Raw genomic sequence first — 8,747 nt, 5'->3', positions numbered from 1 at the left:
AGCCATCAGCCACATGCTGTTGGGTAGTTTTGCCACCCATGTCTCGAGGATTGTTTACTGTGCTGCTCCTGTTTTGTAGTGTCTGTTTTTATGATATTATTTCAACTCTGTTGTTTTACTGTTGTAAGCCGCTGAGCCGACTTGTGGGATAGGGCAGGATATAAATCCAAAAATTAAATTAAATTAAATTGTGTGACTTAGATTATGGGGTGTGGGATGATATAATATCACCTGGTCTTGTCAGATCTCGAAAGCTAAGCAGGGTTGGTACTTGGACGGGAAACCACCAAGGAAGATTCTGCAATGGAAGGCAATGACAAACCACCCCTGCTTAATCACTTCCCTCGAAAACCCCAGGGGTTGCCATATGAAAGGTGACATGCACAACTTATATTGGGGCTTCTTTGTAAGGCACTTTGACTTCCGGTAGGAAGTGAGGGAGGGAGGGAGATAAATATTTAAATAAATAAAATTGGAGATTATAATAAATCATTATCATAATAATAAACTTGCCCCCATGTGAAGAGGACAGGCTGCTTGTCCTCTCTCTTGTCCTAGATGGAGGATGGGGCCCTTTTCATGTGCTTTTTTTTTTTTTACTTTATAATATGTTCTTTATTGTTCCTGCAAAGGTAAAGGTGCAAGCACCAGTCATTTCCAACTCTGGTGACGTTGCTTTCACAACATTTTCATGGCAGCCTTTTTATGTGGTGGTTTGCCATTGCCTTCTCCAGTTATCTACACTTCCCCCCCAGCAAGCTGGATACTCATTTTACTGACCTCAAAAGGATGGAAGGCTGAGTCAACCTTGAGCTGGCTATTTGAACCCAGCTTCCGCCAGGATTGAACTCAGATCATGAGCAGAGCTTGAGCTGCAGTACTACAGCCTACCACACTGCACCACGGGGCTCTTATTGTGCCTGTATTCATGTACAAAAAGTAGCACGAGGGCAAATTTTTGCCTCTCAGTGCCCCCAGTGCTGCAAGGTAGGAAACTATTTCTGGGTACACAACAAACCGTGGCTTGCCATTGCAATGGAACGAGGGCAAATTTTTGCCTCTCAGTGTCCCCAGTGCTGCAAGGTAGGAAACTATTTCTGGGTAAACAACAAACCGTGGCTTGCCATTGCAATGGAACTAGCAAACCAAAGTTTATGCTGCCTCTGTAGACCAGGATTGGAAACAATGGTTCAACTTTGACTCTCAATGAAAGCACGAAGCATAATTTAGCCCTGCAGTAACCGTTCATGGTCTGTTCCTGTGACATTCGTGGTTGTTAGATTAAGAGGGCCAATGAAAACAATGTGTATTTCTAACATTTGTGGTATATGGATTTTATTCTGGCACTGGGATATATATACTGGCACTGGCACTGAGATATATATACTGACATATTCTAGATCTCCATTCCTCCCCCATTAAGATATTCTTGTGAATCTCAAATCCTCCATCTCCTGGGTAGAACGTTTTTGGGTGTGTTATGGGCTGCCACAGGAGTGTGGAATTGGTAAAAAATTTCCCTTTCCTTAATCCCAGACAGCTAAGTGGGATCTAAACCAATCCTTGGTTTTGGATTTGCAAAACCAGCAATGACTTGCATTTTACTGATGGTATGTAAAACCCAATTTTAGAGTTGGCAGTTGCTCAGATGTCCTGTGCATATGGGGACTGGCTGCTTCTGAGACTCAAGTGGAAACAAATGGGCAGCCAACATGCGCATGAGATCAACGAGGCAATAGGGCTCAAATCTGGACACATTTCTGGAAATCTATCAAGATGAACAGCAGATACGTTTCTGCAAGTTAGTTTAAGCACTGAACTTTGCCTACAAGGGATACTTCAGGACAGCTGTACTGGTAATGGTCATTTCTTTGCTTGGTAACTCCACACAGGCCTTTAACAGTCAGGGGTCTCCAACATAGTGTCAAAGGGCATCACGGCACCCACCAAAACCCTTCCTGGCACCCACCAACTGTTATCAGAAAGTAGGCAAGGCTAGATGGGGCTTTTCCACAGCAGGGTTTCTGATTGGCTGTGCAGATTACAAGGTATCCTGTTAAACATAGCTTTTCCCTGAAATGTTGAAGAGTTACTCTTAGAGTTGTATATAAGCTCAACCCCTGACATTTTGTGGTTAGCCTCACCTTCTGCGGCAGACATCTTGTGATTGTGCCCACAGCCCTTTGTCAGAATTCCAAAGGTGCCCACAGGCATGAAAAGGTTAGGGATCCCAGCTTAAGCTGTGGTAGAATTTCCCGAATAATAATTTAAAAATAAACCATCCTGGGTGGGGGGGGGTGGAATTAATCCTTTTTTCATTTTTGTTTTTGTTGTTGTTCAGTCGCACAGTCAAGTCTGACTCTTTCCGACCCCATGGACAAAGTCACACCAGGCCCTCCTGTCTTCCACCATCCTGTGAAGTCTGCTCAAATTCGTGTTTGTTATATCAGTAACGCTGTCCAGCCATCTCATCTTTTGCCGTCCCCTTCTTCTTTTGCCTTCTGTCTTTCCCAGCATCAGGATCTTCTCCAGTGAGTGCTCCCTTCTCATTTGATGGCCAAATTATTTGAGCTTCAGCTTCAGCATCTGACCTTCCAGGGAACAGTCTGGGTTGATTTCTCTTAGGACTAATTTGATCTTCTTGCAGTCCAAGAGACTCTCAACATTCTTCTCCAGCACCACAGCTCAAAAGCATCCATTCTTCTGCGCTCAGCCTTCCTTATGGTCCAGCTCTCACAGCCATACATTACTACTGAGAATACCATAGCTTTGACTATACGGTCTTTGGTTGGCAGGGTGATGTCTCTACTTTTTATTATACTGCCCAGGTTCGCCATGGCTGTCCTCCCAAGGAGCAAACGTCTTTTAATTTCATGGCTACAGTCACCATCTGCAGTGATCTTGGATCCCAGAAATGTGAAGTCTGTCACATTTAATCCTTTTTTTTTCATTTTTGTTACTTGTTTTGCATTGGGTTTTTGTCCCAATAGATGTCCTTGATCGTTAAGCAGAGCTTCTAACATGACCTTCCTAGTTTTTTTAAAAAAAATAAAAACTTTCAGATGCAATTACAAATTATTCATAAAAAGGGCTGGCCAATGCATGGCAAACATGCAACATCAGGGTATTAAATCACTCCAACGCTGTATGAAACCTGGCATTTAATCTATGGAAATTAACCTCCTTATTGGAATCCAACTGGGTACATAAATGTCACGGGTCCTTTAAAATGCCACACTGTTGCCAAGGTCACAACCATATAAGTAAATCTGATGTATACCTTAGGGATAAAGCATCAAGACAAATTACCAAACCAGAGGACTCCGTTCAGAACTTAGAAGCAAAAGCCGTTGTTTTAATTTTGTTGACTATGTATGGATTTTGTAGATGTGTTGGTTATTTTTTAATTCCAGTCATGAGCAAAGCATCTCAAAACAGCACACAATCAAACACACATGCAACAAGGGCAAATCTCGTAACCAAGGGCATGTAAACAAGGGCAAATCTCACAGATCTGGGAGCTCTGTAACTGAAATGGAACTACTGAGAAAGCTCTAGGAAAATACATGCCATTAAACTTTCAGAACTATCTTCAAGAGCAGCTCCATTACACTAAACCAAACCATTTAAACTCATGCTTTCTGCTCCCCATGAAAAGCAGCAGGGAGCAGAAAGCAGAGGTCACAAACCAATATGAACCAGTTCAGATTGTGAATCAACCTTCCAGCTCGTATCGGTGTGTGGTTCTGTTCGTGGTTTGGCCACGAACCACGAAATGAGCTGCAAAAATGTGGTTCGTGCCCATCCCTCCTTTTTGGGATAGGACGTGGGTATTTGGGTTACACCTATAGGTGGAACTATACTCAGTGCTGGATTAAACCCTGTGGAGGCCCCTAGGCAGCTGAAATCTTGGGAGGCCCCTCGCAAATTATCTCAGAGTCTGAGCATCTGTTTGGTGTAGTGGTTAAGTGTGCGGACTCTTATCTGGGAGAACCAGGTTTGATTCCCCACTCCTCCACTTGCACCTGCTGGAATGGCCTTGGGTCAGCCATAGCTCTGGCAGAGGTCGTCCTTGAAAGGGCAGCTGCTGTGAGAGTCCTCTCAGCCCCCACCCACCTCACAGGGTGTCTGTTGTGGGGGAGGAAGGTAAAGGAGATTGTGAGCCGCTCTGAGGCTCTTCAGAGTGGAGGGAAGGATATAAATCCAATATCTTCTTCTTCTTCCACCACCCACTGCAGCCTGCAGCCACCTTCTTAAAAGCCCCTTTTACTAAGCTGCGGGGGAGAGGCAGAGAGAGGCAAACTTGATGACCACGCCAGCAGCAACCATACCAGACAAGTCAGGCAAAGAGCAGCTCAGTTGCTGGCTGCACATGCAGGCTGGGAGGGCTGTAAGCAAGGGGAAAACTGGGGGAAAATACAGCCCTGGGCCCCTAAAGGCTTGGGGCTCATAGGCCAGTGCCTACTTGGCCTAATTGTTAATCTAGCTCTGACTATACGGTATGCTTGTGGTCAGTTGGCAAGCCTATCAGTTACATGAGAGTAAGGAATCAATCTACTTAACAATAAGTTGAAGCCTGGAAAATAGTCCTCACATAACAGCCCCACAATGAAGCTGACAGATCCCAACCAAAGAACAACAAAAACCACAGAAATGAATAAGAAAGACATAAAATGGTTTCCTGGCACTTAAGAATTTAGCAGTGGCATCTAGGGCTGCCAGCCTCCAGGTGTGTTTTTGCCAGCTATAGAGAATTGTGAAGACCTTTTTGTCCCTTGGAAATGGAATAAAACCAGGGCTCTTTTTGAGCAAAAGCGCACCGGAACATGGTTCTGGCTGGCTCGGCATCAGTGTGTGTGGCCTAATATGCAAATGAGTTCCTGCAGGGCTTTTTCTACCAAAAAAGCCTTGAATAAAACCATGTCTGTATTGACGTTTTGAATTTTCTAGCAATCCTGTGCCTGAGGAAATTATTGAATGAAACAGGAAGTGAAAGTTGACAGTCCTGTTGCAGTTTGCTATTCATGGGATTAAAGAAGATGAACACTCTGCTGTGAATTGGAAATATGAACTATGTTGTATGGAACTGGAGACTATATATTATATACTATTTGTTTTTAACCTTCTGTTAAAAAGGTAAAGCAATCCCCTGTGCAAGCACCAGTCGCTTCCGACTCTGGGGTGACGTTGCTTTCACAACATTTTCATGGCAGACTTTTTACAGGCTGGTTTGCTATTGGCTTCCCCAGTCATCTACTCTTTACCCCCAGCAAGCTGGGTACTCATTTTACCGACCTCAGAAGGATGGAAGGCTGAGTCAACCTTGAGCTGGCTACCTGAAAACCCAGCTTCTGCCGGGGATCGAACTCAGGTCGTGAGCAGAGCTTGGACTGCAGTACTGCAGCTTTACCACTCTGTGCCACGGGGCTCTTTTTCTTTTAACCTTACACCTGTTCTATTAAATTGACTATTGTTTCACTGTCCTAGCATAGTAGTTCTCGGTCAGAGTTTCCTGTTTTAGGTCAGTGGTTGCTTCAACTTTTTGTGATCCCGCTCTTTGTATTGAACCTCCAAGTGGTGGCTGGAGATCTCTCAGAATTACAAGTGACCTCCAGGCAACAGAGATTGGTTCCCCTGGAGTAAACGGCCACTCTGGAAGGTGGACTCTATGGCATTACAGCCCACTGAAGTCCCTACCACTCCCAGATCCTGCCCTCCTTAGGCTCCATGTCCAAAATCTCTAGGTATTTCCCAACCTGGAGCTGGCAACCCCAGTGGCATCCCAAGCAAAGTTACACCCTTCTAAGTTCATTGGTCGCTGCATTTAGAAGGGGGTCGCTATGCTTAAGATGGCTCTGCAATTCTTCTTATTCCGTTTAAAAAATTACAAACCTCTAATATAGTGCTAAGAGCCCCGTGACACAGAGTGGTAAAGTTGCAGTACTGCAGTCGGAGCCCTCTGCACACGACCTGAGTTCAATCCCAGTGGAAGTTGGTTCAGGTAGCCGGCTCAGGTTGACTCAGCCTTCCATCCTTCCGAGGTCGGTAAAATGAGTACCCAGCTTGCTGGGGGAAAGTGTAGATGACTGAGGAAGGCAATGGCAAACCACCCCGTAAAAAGTCTGCCGTGAAAACGTTGTGAAAGCAACGTCACCCCAGAGTCAAAAATGACTGGTGCTTGCACAGGGGACTACTTTTACCTTTTAATATAGTGCTACAACTCCATTAATGCAATCAGACCACTAGCCCTCCAGTCGATTTCATCTCCTCCATGGGTGCTATAAATATAAAAAAGCACCCTACTGAGAGAAAATTCTCTGGTTTGCAACTTTTAATTGGTGTGAAGATCTTTTCCCTGTCAAAAAAGCCCAGGTTCTAGAGACCCAGTTCTCCAGAGCAGGCACTTTCCAAAATCTGACAATCACCTGCTAAGTTACTAATAGCAGAAATATTTCTCTCTCCCAGCAAACCTTTTTGGGGTTCCTCAGCTCCATCAGAAGAGCCCCATGGCCAGAATGGTAAAGCTGCAGTACTGCAATCGGAGCCCTCTGCTCACAACCTGAGTTCGGAAGCTGGTTCAAGTAGCCGACTCCAGGTTGACTCAGCCTTCCATCCTTCCGAGGTCGGTAAAAAGAGCACCCATCTTGCTGGGGAGGAAGTGGAGATGACTGGGGAAGGCAATGACAAACCACCTCGTAAAAAGTCTGCCATGAAAACGTTGTGAAAACGACTGGTGCTTGCACAGGGGACTACCTTTTTTTTTTTACAGCTCCATCAGTTTCACTTTCTAGACCTCTCTCTCTCTCTCTTCATGCATCACCTTTAGGAATGGACCTCTGTTTACTACTCCAATTTAGAATTTCATTTCTTTCAGGTGTTTTCTCCCAACCATCTGGATTTAAAATGCCTTATCTTCTGCAGTGATCCAGCTCTTTCTTCTGTGCGGGTTGGGTGGGGGTAGGGGATTGGTACACAGTGTGTAATGGGGGAGACTTGTGGCAAGGTAAGAGCTATGAACACATTGGAGTATGTTTGTTCACTATGCTTTTAAGCTAGGTCACACGTAGCAGAGGAGACTCGAAATTACACCCTGGAGGTGGAATCCAAGTAAACGCATGGATGAATTAAGGCCAGGGCCGGATCTAGGGGGGGCAGAGGGGGTGCTTGTCCCAGGCGCCAACGGAGGGGGTGGTGCCAAATTGGGTATGGAGTCCATTGTATTCTATGGGAACATAAGACAGAATGACTCATAAGGGGGTGTCATTTTTTAATTTTGCTCCCCCCCTCAAAAAACATGTAGATCCGGTCCTGTTTAAGGCAGACCATCTAGTAAATCACGAAGGGGATGGAATATTTAATACTGTTATGCACTGAACTTGAAAACACACAGTGATTTTAGCTAACTAGGGATTTTAAAATAATAATAATACAGAATAGGGATTATGGGTGTTAGGGAAGCAATCTCAGCAGCAGACCTATTTGTAATTAAATCCCAGTTTATCCAGAGAGACTTTACTCCTGGAAAAGTGTTCTTAGGGCTGTAGCTTCATGGTATATAAGGCTGAAGCTATCTCTCTAACAGGGCTATTCTGAGAAGACTTCCCTGGTAGTAAGCCCTGTTGAATGGATCTGAGTAGGATTCCAAGTAGACCTGTTTAGGATTGTTCTCAAAGACTGCCAGTTTGGTGTAGTGGTTAAGTGTGTGGACTCTTATCTGGGAGAACCGGTTTGATTCCCCACTCCTCCACTTGCACCTGCTAGCATGGCCTTGGGTCAGCCATAGCTCTGGCAGAGGTTGTCCTTGAAAGGGAAGCTGCTGTGAGAGCCCTCTCCAGCCCCACCCACCTCACAGGGTGTCTGTTGTGGAGGAGGAAGGTAAAGGAGATTGTGAGCCGCTCTGAGACTCTTCGGAGTGGAGGGCGGGATATAAATCCAATATCTTCTTCTTCTTCTTCTGCACAAAGTATGCATTCCAAGCAGCATCTTACCTAAGAGTAAGGATCACTGAATAAAATGGCACTTCTGAGGGAATGTATATAGGATTGCACTATAGAATAGTTATTGCAGGTACCTTAACTACAATGTAAACTCAGATCTGAAACATACATTTCAGATGTATATATGAGCAAATCTTTTTCCCATGCCAAGATGGTGTAAAAGCCCTATGTCATGATCTATCCTTCATACATCAAGCAGTTTTTCTGTCTACCTCTTTTTTTAAAAAAAAAATAAACTTGCACATAATATATTTATTTCAGGGGGACTTAAAAGACCTCCTGCCCTCCACTCCTGGTCCCCTATAAGAGAAATTGGGCCAAAAAATGACATTGCAGCAATGCCACAACCTCACTTCCAATCACATAACTGGAATTGAAATCACCCATCACCAGAAAATTCTAGCAATTTCTCAAAACTTTATGGTAAAACCATAGAGCTTGGAGGGGATAGCTAGAATTTCCCTTTGATGGGTGATGTCACTTCTGGTTACACGACAAAGTGACATCACAGCATTGCATGAAGTGGCGCAATGTTCAGCCTTGCACCCAGAAGTTTCCAGAGGCTGTAAGTCCTCAGCTCACAACCCTAGTTTATTTCGATATGCATTCATTTTTCATCTTGACTCCTCTCCCCCCCCCCCAAACAAAACATGTTGGACACCACCAAACCACTTCCACCATTCTTGAAAAGTTACATCTGTCATTTCCCCATATGCCATTTCTCCTTGCATTTAAGTGCCTGTCAGTCCC

The sequence above is a fragment of the Heteronotia binoei genome, chromosome 2 (genome assembly GCF_032191835.1).
Source record: "Heteronotia binoei isolate CCM8104 ecotype False Entrance Well chromosome 2, APGP_CSIRO_Hbin_v1, whole genome shotgun sequence".
NCBI lineage: Eukaryota > Metazoa > Chordata > Lepidosauria > Squamata > Gekkonidae > Heteronotia > Heteronotia binoei.
Note: the sequence above shows the minus strand (reverse complement) of the source record.